At 34.4% G+C, this 17,923-nt stretch overlaps 1 long non-coding RNA gene across 1 annotated transcript in view; it reads left to right on the forward strand.

The window, feature by feature from the left end:
• The first annotated feature begins 4,952 nt into the window (after positions 1-4,952).
• LOC149136687 (uncharacterized) overlaps positions 4,953-17,923 on the forward strand; it is a 76,707-nt gene continuing 63,736 nt past the window's right edge. Inside the window, exon 1 of the long non-coding RNA XR_016241199.1 lies at positions 4,953-5,100. This is a non-coding gene — a long non-coding RNA (uncharacterized LOC149136687). The remainder of the gene's footprint in view (positions 5,101-17,923) is intronic.

Genomic DNA, 17,923 nt, shown 5'->3' on the forward strand with positions numbered 1-17,923 from the left:
GCCAAAACTGCTTTCAGCTGACCAAAAAGACACTCGGATTTCAGTTGCACAAGATCTCCTTGATTTTGTTAAGGACGATGAAAACTTTTTGAAACATTGCGTAGGCCTTTGAGCAGGTATCACCAAGCTTTTGGCAAAATTTGATGCAGATTCTCTGCTCAACTTCCTCTGTCATGGTCAATGCGATAATCACACGCTACACACCTTCCTTCAAATCACTGTTGTAAACAGCAGAAGCAAGCTAGAAGGGTAAAACGTAGGGTACATTCACATCGAAGTTTAAGGTTAATTTGTGCCAAGCGGCTTTACTTTGCGTGCTTTAGCTTCGTTACTATGGCAACAGTCCGAATAATTATCGATCAGACCATGCATATATATATACATGTATATATATATATATATATATATATATATATATATATATATATATATATATATATATATATATATATATATATATATATATATATATATATATATGTATATATATATATATATATATATATATATATATATATATATATATATATATATATATATATATATATATATATATATACATATATTAGAGTGAAAATGACAGGGTCATGTATACGGTGTTCTTTTTTTCTTCCCTAAGCCGGCGCTTTGCAAGCAAACTTCTAATTCAAGACTTTCCATTTGTATTAATCGGATGTGATCAGCCCTTGATAGGAATGGGATCCGCCTGAATAAAAGTGCTCACACGGCCATCCTTTATGAATCCCTCAGAAATTGGGGACTGAAGAGAGGAAGGCACTACCGTTCAAAATCATTTAATGCTAAAGTATTACTTGTCACATGACAGGGAATACTGAAAGAATACGTTTGATACCATGGGTAATATAAAAAACCATGGTATACGTATAATAATTATAATTATGATTAACCTTTTAACAAGTTTCGTCGTGTTTATATAAATTGATGTAATGAACATTAATCTCCAAAACAAATATAATAATTATCATTTTAAATTATAATTAAATAAAACAATATTCAAAATGTAAAAAAGTGTAACCCGAATTATGAAAATTCACACACACTCATCTCCACTCTCTCTCTCCCTCCACATACATACATGCGCATGCACATACGCATACAAGCACACACACACACTCACACACACACACACACACACACACACACACACACACACACACACACACTCATATATATCTATATATATATATATTTATGTGTGTGTGTGTGTGTGTGTGTGTGTGTGTGTGTGTGTGTGTGTGCGTGTTAATAGAAAAGGTAAGACAACAAAAGAAAGAAAGAGACCTTGATATTATGTAAATAGAGGAATTTATCTGTAAATAATATGTGCCAATTATTCGGTAGCCATAATAAAACTCCGAATTTCGGATGCCGAGTTGGGAACCCACGCCGCCATCTCTTCAGTTATCTGGCCATCGATAGCCAGGTAACTGAAGAGATGGCGGTTTGGGTTTCCGTCCCGGCATCCGAAACTTGGAGTTTTATCATGGCTACCGAATAATCGTCACATATTATAAATATATGCCCCCTCACCTCTGCCTATGAATCTTTACCGCTATATCACTTTGTATGTTTGTAACGTCCATTTACTCATTGTCTGCCACCAAAACCAGTATGCACTCTCATCCTGCACCTCTTATGTTAATCCTCTCTTTGTCTCCCTCCCTCCCTCTCCCTCTCTCTCTCTCTCTCTCTCTCTCTCCTTACTTCTCTTTACTGCTTTCACGATACGATATAAAACGTCACAAGCCAATCGACCAACCACCACATATATCGGTTATTATTATACAGAGATAGCATAATATTTCATAGTTTCTATAAAGCACAAGACAATATTGTTCAATAATTCACGCTACGACACAATACAATCGTAATTTAACCAAACTTTTACTATAACAACTACCAGCCGATAACGAGGCTTCCTTTTTCGCAATATGTCAAGCGCTCGGCTTTCTTTCCATCAAACATCAAAACCTTATCTGTCTTCATTCGTTTTGCTGTTACAGCGACTGTTGTTGTACTTCCGGTTCAATGGATTACAAACGACTTCCGCTCAACTGCAAAACTAAATGGCGTTTTTTTTTGTCTCTTTCTCAATACTTCTATCTATTTCTTTTGTTTTTGCATTCTTCAACGATTGCAAATGAATTACACAGGAAACACTGAATTAATCTTACTTTAGGTGTTACATTTGCAGTAGCATCTCTCCCTGTCTTTCCCTATACCCTCTTCCCGCCCTAACTTTTACTCTCTCTCTCTCTCTCTCTCTCTCTCTCTCTCTCTCACTCCCTCTATTAATCTCTCTCTCTATCTTCCTTTCCCCTTTCATTCATCTCCACGCGTATCGCTAACTTCACTGTTGCCATAGAAATTAAGCTACATACACATTTTTAAGGGTTTTATATAATTGACATGACGTTCACATTTTAAGGATTTGGGCATCAGTTGACAAGAGAGGGGTGAAGAGTTCAATCCTCCGACTAGCTATATTTTCTCATTTGCTAACATAGAAACAAGCTGCAAATACAGCAACATAAAAATTTACTCATTACCTATATATACATATATGTATACGGCAAGAAGAAAATGGAGAGGATCCAGAGGTAGTATGCATCAACTGTTATGTCTATTTATTTTAAACAATTCTGAGAATATGTATACATATGTAAAGATTGAGTTTTACATATAAAGTACCAGTAATTTCTAGAACAGAGAAAGAAGTGCAGTTTCTTACAGCTGTTTCTGCCACGAGATCACAGTACCCCACATGTTATTTCCATCTTTTTAGTGAATTGTAGTGATCGGTAGATAAAATTAGGGTGCTTGGGTGTGTCTCTGGGTTTCTTTCAGTCTCGCTCGGTTTCTTTCAGTTACCAAATCCAATCACAAGGCCCTGGTCGGCCCGAGGCTATAATAGAAGACACTTGCCCAAGATGCCATGCAGTGTGACTGAACCCGGAACCATGTGCTTGTGGAATTGAATGTGCGTGAGAGTGTGTGTTGTCGTGCGTGAGTGTATGTATATCAATGCATAGATGCACAGAACATAACAAGGAAAATGAGCAACATGAGCAAGCGAGGCAGAAGAGAACCCTAAAATGCATTGCAGATTATGTAATATATGGGGTAACACGTAAACACTCGCTAACACATAAACATACTTACATGCCAAAAGAAATACTGACAAACACAAGTGTGCGCCCATACGCTCGCATTCATATATGTATTCGGGGGAGAATAATAACGGATTCAAATCTTGGCACAAGGCCTGCAATTTTGAGGATGGGTCTTGAATGGTATCAGAGACCTCAGTGCTCAAGTACTTTATTTTATAGACCTTGAAAGGATGAAATACAAAGTGGAACTCGATAGAAATTCAACTAGAACGGAAACAGTTGTTAAGCTTTTAGTCCCACGCGTTAACGAGTTTGTCAGCTCGCCGCCTTGTGGTGGAAGATTAATAATAATAAGTTCAAAATTAATATATTTTAACAGAAGTCCATAAATGCATATGAGTAATACTTCATTTTATCGACCTCAAAACGATAAGAGGTAAAGTTGAACTCGGCATCACCTGAACTCGAAGCGTAAAGAACTGTTACGCTTTTAGTCCGACGCGTTAATGACTCAGCCAGATAGCTGCCTTGAAGCCTTTGAACAAAGGTACATATATACATATACATACGTTTCCGTGTATTTGTAGGTGTGTAATAGTACGTTTGCAATCCTGAGTATCGTCTCGTACTGTCTGCACAACTAGTAATCACACAACAAAACAAAAACCGCCATCTTCCCACCAGATTTACAAAATAAATTTGCACAGCCGCTTTAGATATTTCGGCAAAAATACACCACATTGATACATACATACATACATAAATCTCCAGTTCACTAACGTTTCGTTCTCTTATATAAGACACCGGAAAGACTTACGAAGATTAACGCAATGTATGTACTCGAAAGCAACCGGTTTAATTCCCTCTGACAGGTTCGCTCATTGATTCGAAACTGGTTGTATAAATTCGGTGAGCATTTGTCAGGCTTTGTAGAATCACTGACCCCCTCAAGGCGATTAATCCTATCGTAATCTAGTCGGTTGTTACATCCTCCAGGTCAAACTAGCATGTATTCAGTGTTTTTGATGAGCTGTGGTAGAGAATAGAGGCGTTGTTTTGTTTAATACATTCGCTTCAAAAATGTGCGCGCCTGTTTATATATGGGCGTGTGTGTGTGTGTGTGTGTGTGTGTGTGTGTGTGTGTGTGAGAGAGAGAGAGAGAAAGTGTGTGTGTGTGCGTGTGTGTGTGCGTACTTTTCGATTTCCTCTCATGTAACTTACTCGCTTATTCAGCAAATATGTATATATGCATGAGGCATTGCTTATATGTATGTATATGAATGAATACATGTGTATATATCAACGTACGTATATTATGCATGTATAGATACATATATACATACATACCGATATATATATAATACATTTATATACATATACTCATGTAGATATAGATAAGAGATGGATAGATGCTATACAGTTTTTAATATATGTATGTTTGTACACATAATTACATATACATATATATACACATACATATACATATATACATATAAATATGTATAAAGACACAAGCACCTACATATAAAAAATATATATATATACATACATACATATATATATATGTATGTGTGTGAATAAGTGTATTTGTATTTGTATATATATATATATATATATATATATATATATATATATATACGCACAAATACACATCCATAAAAAACATACATATAAGGCATTTTACCATTCTTCAATTTCCTACTGTGTGCTTGTGCGTGTGAGTACGTGCTTGAAACAGAAACAGTGATAAAGAGTGAGACAGACGGAGAAGCAGACAGACAAACAGACAGACAGGTAGGCATGCATGCAGGCAGGCAGGCAGGCAGATAAACAGAAGATGTATTTATACTTATGTATGTATATGCTCGTTTCCGCTGAATGCAACAAACTGATAGAAAAGAACAGTGTTTACCTAAATAAAACAGGTGTCGGACTTTCTCGTCCATTTGACGTTCATCAGTCAGTTGTGAGTAATAATTTCACTTAATGTTGATGGATATGCTGCTGTCATAATTGTTTAGATATTCCAATCATTAGATATTATTATTATGATGGATGTCGATCTGCCTCATCAGCAGGTGTCGTATTTTTAACAGCGGTTTCATTCTGCTATGAATATATATATATATATATATATATATATATATATATATATATATATATATATATATATATACATACAGATATATATACATATACACACACACTCATATATATATATATATATATATATATATATATATATATATATATATATATATATATATGTGTGTGTGTGTGTGTGTGTGTGTGTGTGTGTGTGTGTGTGTATGTGTGTGTGTATGTGTATTCGTGTATTCGTGCATGTACGTGTGTGTGTATTCGTGAGTATGCGTGACATATGTGACATTTGTGTATGCGTATATATATATATATATATATATATATATATATATATATATATATATATATATATATATATATATATATATACGGCGGTGCATCAGCATGGCCGCAGCTCTGAACTGAAACTAGAGGGAAAAAAATATATGTTTACATATATATATATACATGCATACATATATATACACACATGCATATATATACACATACATACATATATATGCACACACACACAAACAGATATACTTAAATAACTACCTACTCCCCTACATATATACCTACATACATACCTACATACATACATACATACATACATACATACATACATACATACATACATACATACAACATACATACATACATACATAGCAATAATCTACTTGTCTCAATATAATACTAGAAAAATACCCCCACCAACTTATCTACGGTCCATCACAATTACCATCAACAGCAACGCCATAACACTGCAATGCCAACGCCAGCAACTACAACAACAGCAACGGCAACCTTCACCAAACGCCACTGCATTGTGTTGTCCACCATCTTGTACTAAAATCATTCTATAGAATATATATTTTGATTTACACAACAGAAATTACTGCTGTCACATATATGGGTTTATATACACTATACATCTACTCCAAACAAACTCTCTCTCGCTCTTTCGCCTCCTTTTCTCTCCTTTTCTCTGTCGTCAACCTCGCTCTACTTATACATATATATATATATACATATATATATATAGATAGATAGATAGATAGATAGATAGATAGATAGATATAGATAGTAAATGAGTATATGCATGTATACGTACAGGTATGTGCATACCGACATCCACCTGTATGTATAGGTGCATATCTGGGTACAGGACATTGCAAACAAAACGTAGACGAGAAAACACACAAGCCACATAGAGAACATTCTACTTCATCAGCTACCCCCGTTTTAACACCGGCGTTTCGAAGAGCTGGGCAGGACGCATCGTTAAAACGGCTCTTCCCATGGACCACAAATTAAATTTGTATACACAAATTAAATCTTGCCATGGAGGAATGTAGTGGCGGACAAAAAACAAGACATATATATATATATATATATATATATATATATATATATATATATATATATATATATATATACTTATATATACAGACAGATATATATCTGTATTTATGTATATTTTTACGTATATGTGTATTCACTTGTATAATCTCACACGCCGATATATATATATATATATATATATATATATATATAATTACATATATATATATACATACATACATACACTCATATATATGAATGTGGATGCATATTTGTATATACCTATATGTATATAAGTATGTATATATTTGTGTCTAATTGCATGTCTGTATGTGTTTATGTATATATATATATATATATATATATATATATATATATATATATATATATGTATGCATGTATGTATGTATATATGTATGTATGTATGTATGTTTGTATGCATGTATGTACGTAGGTATGTATGTATATATGTATTTATGTATTTATGTATGTATGGATGGATGGATGGATGTTTGTATAGAATTCATATACACGCTTTCAATAGATACCAAACTTTATCTGAGCGATAACTAAAGCAAATTCTTTTATGTATTTCTGTTTTTTTTTTTTTGTTTATTATTATTTTGTATGTGTATTTTTTTCCTTCTACGCTGATGTGGGCTATAACTTCGACAGAATGGTTGAAAGACAGCAAAATTCTAAGTATATATTTAAAAAAAAAAAAAAATCACCACTTCAACAAGTATTCTTTGGTTGATCTAGCTATTCACAAGTGTCGTCTGCGGACAAGTTCAAAAGTAGTCAAAATGGCAGAATCACTTCATTCACGCCATCGAAATCTTCTTTGAACTTACGTAGTTGGTCAATATTTTAGTTGCCATTAAACCATTTAAATCGTTTGGTTTAGAAGTTCTGTGTATAATTTCATCGTTAGTGATACGAAATAACTAGCGATTTCCACAAGCATTTTTGATAGCAAACGTTTATCTTCAATGCAATTTATAACTGTTGCTTTCCAGATTCCAGACCTATACAGAATTGTATAGGTCTGCAATAGTATAACTTATACTACAACTAATACTTCCCTTATTGTCCAAGTTTAGCTTAATTGTTATGTTTATGTTAAGGTTAGATTTCTAAATATCAATAGTTAGTAGAAAACCTGTGCAAACTCTTTTTTCGGTATCACTGATAGAGACTTCTTTATTGCAAATATTTTTCTGCTCAAATAGCTGAAACTTTCGATAACATGTAAGTTATCACTGTTATATTTGATGTTTATATCAAGCATAGCTACAATCGCCAGCTTATAGTGTTGTAGTTTCCTTTCTCTACTTCTTATATCACGATCACAATAGCTTCTGCTTCTTTAAACGAGGTAACTAAATATCTTTTCTACCATCTAGATCAAGCTCCTCTAACCCTATCTCTTCTCCAACCACCACTCTTACTGCGTCTCACCTCGAAACTGCAAAATTTCACATAACCGAAAGGATTTTTTTTTTTCTGTTTTTCACTTCTTATATCTTCATTTCTTAGATTTCTTATACTTCGTACAAGAGAAATTACGATTCTGATATCTTTTCAAAATTTCAGTCCTTTACATATTTTGTCTCTCGATTTCCATAATTTTTTAAAATTTCCCATGAGGTATTAGGTAACTTAAACCAACCTCGACCCATCTAAGCATTCCAGAATGCTTACCAAGTTAACGGTCTACAATACAGAATATCAGCCGTGTTTGTTATCAAATGAATTAAAAATTGGAAATTCTTATCATAAAAAGCAAAATTATTTATGAACACTCATTACGCGTGACACTAACTATCCTATCTGCAGGTGTTTAACAAGCTACCACATGATCTGTAATGCTCATGCAATTTGTAGTGACGTCTAGCTGTTCTTTCACATAAGTAATGAATTTATATATTTAAACATTTTGACAACTGAGCATGACCATGTTACCTAATACACCACCAAACATTTTGTGACAAGGTGACCAGAAATGTAATATTTGCTTGATTCAGGTTCCGTCGGTGCTCCTGTCGATTTTTCTCTCAGTTGATTTAATATTAGTCACACATATTCACACATACAAACACTCACACACACACACACATACACACACAAACACACGCACAAAACTACACACATATTTATGTGTGCGTATGTGTGTTAGAGAGAAAGTATGTGCTTGTATGTGTGCATCTATGCATATTTGTATATATTTGTATGCATGTGTGCATATATATGCATATATACATACATATATATACATATATATACATGTATATGTATATGTATATATATATATATAAGCACATACACACATATATACATGTGTGTGTGTGTGTGTGTGTGTGTGTGTGTGTGTGTGTGTGTGTGTGTGTACATTTATATCTAAGTATATATGCTTACATACATCCAATACATGAATGCAAAATATACAAGAAAAAGTTAATTTTAACATAAAAATTAACATAATGTACCCCGAGACATTACTCTATTTCGATTGATGCATTAAAATCATGAGCAAGGACAACATTTTGTGTTTATAAAACCGTCTTTTGAGCACAGCTTTGGACAACTTCATATCATTAGAAGTGAGGAAGCATAGTTGTTATTTCACTATGTATTAAAGCCACTCACTATGAAATTTGCTTTATTCTCTCAAATTATGTGTAATATGTTCCATACTCAGAGAACCCAACCGATTTATAAATTCGGAGTTTAATACACATGTTTCCCAAAACAACTTTGGTATAACTCTCAGTAATAGCGAAGGGATCACTAGAAACACAGAGGGAACAAACAAAGACAGACAAAGGGATTAAGTCGATTGCATCGACCCCAGTGCGTAACTGGTACTTAATTTATCGACCCCGAAAGGATGAAAGGCAAAGCCGACCTCGGCAGAATTTGGACTCAGAACGTAACGGCAGACGAAACACCGCTAAGCATTTCGCCCGGTGCACTAACACTTCTTGCCAGCTCGCTGCCTTGGAGTTTAATGTTAATTTTGCATATATATAACTTGACATAAACACAATTGCTATATATATATATATATATATATATATATATATATATATATATATATATATATATATATATATATATATATATACGCATGCATACATACATATACACATATATATGTATATATGCATATATATTATATACATACATGCCCACACACACACACATATGTTTGCATGTGTATAACTATGTACGAATTTATGTTTGTGCTTATGTCTATATATATATATATATATATATATATATATATATATATATACGTGTCTGTATTATGTATGTATATATAGGTTTGTGTGTCTGTGTATGTGTGTATGTATGTATGTATGTATGTATGTATTAACATATGTATGTATGTATGCATGTATACATGCATGTATGTACTTATTTATGTATTAAGTACAATATCTTACACACGGACAGACACAAACACACACACTCTCTCTCACACACACACACAAACCAGCAAACATGCAGAAACACATAATTAGGTTTTGACGTCATGGAAATGCAGTCCTGTTTTAATAATAGAAATTCAGTTTCTTTGAATTAATTTTTTCTCATTTTTAAGAAGATAAAAGTCTTTAATACATGTGAAATTTTAAAATAAGGAACGTTTCTGTTGACGCTATGTACATAATAAAAGAGTTTTGGTACAATAGCAGACATCTCGACTCATGTAATGATAAGCCCATATGTTTTGGTGGTGCTTGAATTTTTTTTAATCTATGATTAAATATTCTCTATTTTCAATTCAAATCACAGGTTGTACCTTATAATCACCTTAGGACGCTGGTATATAGATTCTTATGTATAGATGTATATATTTCTATATATTATACATAAAATATTGTACGTATATAAAATAGATATATATATATATATATATGTGTGTGTGTGTGTGTATGTGTGTGTGTGTGTGTGTGTGTGTGTGTGTGTGTGTGTGTGTGTAAATATATATATATATATATATATATATATATATGAATATATATAAATATATATATATATATGAATATATAAATATATATATATCATACATACAATTATTATGCATATATACACGCATGTGTGCATAAGTATATATGTATATATATATATATATATATATATATATATATATATATATATATATATATATATATATATATCCATGCGTTTGTATAGGTGTATACATAGATATTTTACACATATACAAATGCACACATATGCATACATATACATATATATGAATATATATGTGTGTGTGTGTGTGTTTATATATATTCTTTTATTCTTTTGCTTGTTTCAGTCATTTGACTGTGTCCATGCTAGAGCACCGCCTTTAGTCGAAAAAATTTACCCCAAGACTTATTCTTTGTAAGTATAGTACCTATTCTTTCGGTCAATTTTGCAGAACCGCTAGGTTACGGGGACGTAAACACGCCAACACCGGTTGTCAAGCGATGAAGTGAGGACAAACATAGACACACAAATATATACATGGAAAAATCCGAGCATGAAAAGTCATATTCTTAAGATTATAGACCTGGGAATGTACAGGACAAATTATTACTTCAAGTAAAGTAAAGAATAAGAAACTTTTTACTTAAAATATTGCAGCAAAGAATGCCAGTTCTTCAAATTTATCATTCTTTACAGTTCTCGTCTTTTAAATTTATTGTACAAAACTGTTCAGCTAATTTGTAAGTTTGTCTAATTAGTCACTTTTTCTGTATTTAAGGTAGTAAATTAGCCAAATTCTACTTAAATAGGTATAGGGTTATTTGTAAACTATAATAAAATATTTTTAATATTCAAATTTTAATTATAGCTGCAATATTTTAAGTAAATAGTTTCTTATTCTTTACTTTACTTGAAGTAATAGTTTGTCCTATACATTTACAGGTGTAATAACTTGTCCTGTCCTTTTCCAGGTTTATAATCTTAAAAACATTACTTTTCATGCTCGCATTTTTCCATGTAATCCATGATTTTTCCAGGCATTGCTGCTTTTTCCAAGCATTGCATGTGTCAATAATTTAGAATTTAACTTATAAAATACTAGGTTGGGGATACATTGGCTGCTATTTTTAGCGTGTCGAGCGACCACGTAGGGGCTCTGTCATTGGTTTGATTGCATGATGAGATTTTTTTACATATATATGTATAATATGCTTATATATCATCGGCAGAAATTAGAGACTAAGTCAGAGAGTTTCGTGTATTGGCACTTATCAAACACGAATTTGTCCATTGTCACTCTATAACTTGTGACGAAATAACTTCTAAAATACAAAATTTTGTCAAAAACGTTAAGAGTAAACCCCGTTGTATGTGACACATTGTACAAGTATTGGAAGTTTCAAAGTGCTTAGTTAAAAAAATTAATTAAATAATCTGTACGTCAAATTGAATAGATTGGAAATGGATAAAAAGCAAAGTCAACCTCGGCGGAATTTGAACTTAAAATGTAAACACAGGCGAAATAACGCTAAGCGTTCTTTTCTACTCTAGGAACCAGGTCTGAAGTTTTGAGAGACGGAGCTAGTCGATTATATCGACCCCAGAACGCAACTGGTACTTAATTTATCGATTCCAAAAGGATTAAAGGCAAAGTCGACCTCGGCGGAATTTGGACTCAGCACGTAAAGTATATCGCCCGGTGTGCTAACGTTTCTGCCAGCTCACCGCATTAGGACATAGACACTTATTTTAGCAATATACATCAGTTGTCAAGCGATGGTGGGAGGAAACACAGACATAGACACAGACAACAAACACATACATATACATATATATATATATATATATACATACATATATATATATATATATATATATATATATATATATATATATATATATATATATATATATATATATATACACGACAGGCATCTTTCAGTTTCTGTCTACCAAATCCACTCACAAGCCCGAGGCTATAGTAGAAGACACTAGCTCAAGTTGCCGCGCAGTGGGACTGAACCAGGAACCCTGTGGTTAGGAAGCAAGCCTCTTACCACACAGCCACTCCTGCGCCTATACGTAGAAATTATTTCAAATTGCTCCGTTCTCATGAAACTAATAATAGATAATGGGAGCGCAATGTACTCTCACTAACCAGCTATACACAATGGGGTTTTGGTAGATTTATGTATTTTTGTGTTTAACATTACATTTCAGTCGATTTGATTTTTTTGTCGTCTTCAAGTGTTCAATCATTGCATTTGTGCAGTTCTTTTCTCTCAAGAAGCCATTTCGGAAATTTGCTTTTAAAATTCTCCCTCAGGATCTTCACAGCTATATAAACCTAAGTTTTCATTTATTTATTTTGAAGAAGCCTGGCAGCTGCTCATCGTTGCAAATCTCCTCTCTTCTTAACAATGCATATCCTAAAGAAAATCTGTTGACGTAGGATTGGCACCAGCTTCCTCACAGGCGTTGCCTTCAGAACGCAAAAACTAGGAACACATACCAAAAGTCGACTTGCCCGAACTTTTAACAGTCCCGCATATCCCTTGCCATGGATTGGTGTTTTTTATCGATTCCGAAAGGATGAAAAAGAAATTTGAGTTCGGTGTGAATTGAACGCAGAACGCAAAGAAACGACATAAAGACTGCTGGACCACGAAGCCAATGTTCTAACGACTTTGCCACTTCATCGCCTGAACTGTTTTAACATATAATTAAAATGGTATATGGTTGCAGTTCTATATTTAAGAGATGAGGAATTATTTACATTATTTACATTTGACGGATATTTGTCCTCATCTTGTTTGTTGTTAACACAATGTTTTGGCTGATATACCCTCCAGCCTTCGTCAGGTGTCTTGGGGAAATTTCGAACCTGGTTTCTCATTCCTAACGATGTTACTATTATTATATTATTATTATTATTATTATTATTATTAATCAGGTCGCTGCCGTGAATCGAACTCGGAATCTTGGGGTTAGTAGCCCGCGCTCTTAACCACTACGCCATATGCCCGTGGGCAATTATGGAGTGAGAACCCAGGTTCGAAATTTCCCCAAGATACCTGACGAAGGCTGGAGGGTATATCAGCCGAAACGTTGTGTTAACAACAAACAAGATGAGGACAAATATCCGTCAAATGTAAATAATGTAAATAATGGTATATTGTTGTTGTTTAGTTGCCATAACAATAATGCTAGGACACTATAAGGCGGTGAACTGGCAGAATCGTTAGCACGCTGGGCGAAATGCTTAACGGTATTTCGCCTGTCTTTACGTTCTGAGTTCAAATTCCGCCCAGGTCGACTTTGCCTTTCATCCTTTCGGGGTCGATAAATTGCGTACAGGGGTCGATCTAATCGACTGGCCCCCTCCCCAGAAATTTGGGGTCTTATGCCTAGAGTAGAAAAGGATATTCAGACTCTCTACGAATATATTTAGTTAGATCTCCTCCATTTCTGGCAGTCCGGCCTAATAATTATTATTTTAGGATTTTGACACAAGACCAGCAATTTCGGTAGAAGAGTAAGTCGATTACTTCGACTCCTGTGCTCAACTGGAACTTATTTTATCGACCCCGAAATGATAAAAAGCAAAGTTGAACTCGGCGGAATTTGAACTTAGAACGTAACGGCAGACGGAATAACGCTTAATATTTTGGCGGGAGTGTTAACGACTCAGCCAGCTCACCGCCTTATAAAAATCTTTTCTACTCAAGGCACACGGCCCAAAATTTTGGGAGAGGAGGCCAGTCGATTAGATCGATCCCAGTACGCAACTGATACTTAATTTATCGACCCCCGAAAAGGTGAAATGCAAAGTCAACCTCGGCTGAATTTGAACTCAGAACATAAAGACAGACGAAATACCACTGAACATTTCGCTTGGCGTGCTAACATTTCTTATTTGTTTACTGCCCATAAGGAGCTAAACATAGAGGGGACAAACAAGGACAGACAAAGGGATTAAGTCGATTACATCGACTCCAGTGCGTAACTGGTACTTAATTTATCAACCCCGAAAGGATGAAAGGCAAAGTCGACCTCGGCGGAATTTGAACTCAGAACATAACGACAGACGAAATAGCAATAAGCATTTTGCCTGACATGCAAAAGATTCTGCCAGCTCGCCATAGTGGAGGCACAAGACCTCAAATTAGCAGAGAGAGGACCAGTCAGTTATATCCACCTCAGTGTTTCACTAGTACTTAATTTATCGACCTTGATAGGATGAAAGGGTAAAGTCGACCTCGGCAAAAATTTGAACTCAGAACATGGAGACAGACGAAAAACCGCTAAGCCTTTCGCGCTAACGATTCTTTCGCGCTGTCTGAATAATAATAATAATGATATCATTGATATAGGATAATGGTAGTATCAAATGTGAAAAGGATGGTGATGAGGATGATGATGACGATGCTGATGACAATAATGATGATGATAAAAATAAAAGTAATAACATCAACAATAGCAACAACAACAAAAAATAACAAGGAAAGACTTTATCAATGGAAACATCAACAACAATCATAGCAATGAAAAACAATTTAAAAACAACTATGGGATATGCTTAGTCAAAAAGCAACAATTATGTCGTGACGTTGAAAATATTGAAACGTTCCGTTCCAATTTCCAATATTCTTTAAATTCAGCAGCTAAGAAATGTCGAAGAATCACAAAAATAAAGCCACATTGCTTGGAATTGAAATGATAGCATTCCGGTCTTCCAAGATTGAATTAGTTTTTGTATTTTTTCGTTTATATATATATATATATATATATATATATATATATATATATATATATATATATATATATATATATATATATATATATATATATATATATGTATGTATGTATGTATGTATGTATTTTTCATTTAAAGATTTATTGGAAATAAATCTATCTATTCCCTCCTCGAGGGGAAAAGGTAGTATTTCAATAAGTTCTAATAGAAAGAGTTAATGACTAGGTGTATTGTAAGAGAGATCATTCACATGAAAAATGTGGAGTACATATATATATATCTAAACATATATATATGCATATATATATATATATATATATATATATATATATATATATATATATATATATATATATATATACCCATACACACACAGAGATTTATTGTGGTAATTTATTTTTATGTAAATAATACGATATCATGAAATGTAACAATAGAAGGATTGATTGAAGCCCCATGAGATTCCGCAATTACTATCTACTACGGCTGCTATTACTTATGTAATGCTTTGGCAAATGCGAATTTTTGCAGAATTGCTTGATGTCTGTGAAACCTTTTGTAAATGAAAACTTGACTGAAAATCTTTTCCACTTTGGTCTATGGAAACTTCTCTCGCCGGCCCCCACATAATGCACACACATACATCTTTTGTTTGTTATCTTTTACTAGTTTTAGTCATTAGACCTCGCCCGTGCTGGGACACCGCCTTGAAAACTTTTTCGGTAGTCATTAGTCTCCTAAAGCAAATTACGCAAACTGAATGTAATTAAGAGTAATGTTGGAGTGAAAAAGGGACAGTAGTCACTATTCTATAACTAAATATACATAAGGACGAACTATTTGATGCATCTATGGGGTCGTACGATAGTGCTGATGTCTCTGATCTTGTGGGTTTATTGATATTAAATACTTTGAGATTTAAGTTCCAGTTCACTTAGCTGATAAAAATGAGTAGTACCTGTATTTCAAAGGGCCGGCCTTGTCACACTCTGTGTCACGCTGAATCTCCTTGAAAACTACGGTAGGGGTACACGTGTCTGTGGATTGCTCAGTCACTTGCGCGTCAATTTCACGAGCAAGCTGTTCCGTTGATCGTATCAGCTGGGACCCTCGTCGTCGAAACCGACGGAGTGCTCCTGAGATTTAAGTACCCATCTCATTTCCTGGTTCCCAACCTCTTACAGTGGTTCCTAACAATGGTTCTCAACCTTTTAATTTAAATCAGTTTTCACACGGACCCCTTTTAATATGCTTGTCTATATGCATATATGTGGAGGAGCAATGGCCCAGTGGTTAGGGCAGCGGACTCGAGGTCATACGATCGCTTTTTCGATTCCCAGTCCGGGCGTTGTGAGTGTTTATTGAGCGAAAACACCTAAAGCTCCACGAGGCTCCGGCAGGGGATGGTGTCGAACCCTGCTGTACTCTTCCACCACAACTTTCTCTCACTCTTTCTTCCTGTTTCTGTTGTACCTGTATTTCAAAGGGTCAGCCTTGTCACACTGTGTCACGCTGAATATCCCCGAGAACTACGTTAAGAGTACACGTGTCTGTGGAGTGCTCAGCCGCTTGCACTTTAATTCCACGAGCAGGCTGTTCCATTGATCGGATCAGCTGGAACCCTCGACGTCGTAAGCGACTGATTGCCAACAACAACATGCATATATATATGTGTGTGTGTGTGTGTGTGTGTGTGTGTGTGTGTGTGTGTATTTATAAAAAAGTAAAAAGTAAAAGAGTCAAAAGGAAGAGTAAGTACAGTTAGGCAGTTTTTTAATCACTACGAGTGTTTCCATGCATACAGATCCTCATATATACAGAATTTAAATTTAAATTAAAATTAAATTATGTAACGATCTACTTGTATAAAAAGATCTATATGTATCTCCTCAGGTGATACTCAGTTGCTGTCTCCGTAAGTAAATCTAGATTTCCATGTGTGTATGTGAGTGTTGGTTGTGATTGCTAGAATCGTATTCTATGTGTATATATGTGTGTGTTTTTCTTGGAATGTGTGAGGGTTTGAGCTCGAATGTGAGGATATTGTATTTTTGCGTGTGTGTTTTTGGGTGGTTGCTTTGTATTTGTGTGTGTGTTTGTACATCTGTGTGTGTTTCTGTGTGTGTTTGTTGTGGACGTGTACCTAGGGGGTAGGGGTATTGTGTTTTTGTGTCTGCAGTCTAAGTATATTTTTTTAGATGTTGAGTTGTGGTCTGTATTTTTGAATAAGGATATTTTCCTTATTTATCCATGTTTAGTCAGTGGAGCTGTCTGGGCATTGGTACAGCGGGAAATCTAGGAATTCGGGGAACTTATTTTGTGCACAGAGATTTAAGTGGTATTTGTCTTGTGGTGGGATCCCTCAATTGTTGGCGGTCGACTGTCATCTTATCTCTTACTCTGCCATATGTAGTCTTTGTGGCACCCTTCACACCTAACGGCATTACGTATATGCAATATACCTTCTTGATAGGCCGTTCTGTATATCTGTATTTTTATTCCCATATATTTTTTAACTTCTGTGTTTTTATATATGTATACTTTATGTGTTTAAAGACCATGGTAATATTTATATATCATCAATTGTTTGGAGGCGTAGTGTTATATATAAAGTCGTTGACTCGAA

The sequence above is a fragment of the Octopus bimaculoides genome, chromosome 3, assembly GCF_046866305.1.
Source record: "Octopus bimaculoides isolate indiv1 chromosome 3, ASM4686630v1, whole genome shotgun sequence".
NCBI lineage: Eukaryota > Metazoa > Mollusca > Cephalopoda > Octopoda > Octopodidae > Octopus > Octopus bimaculoides.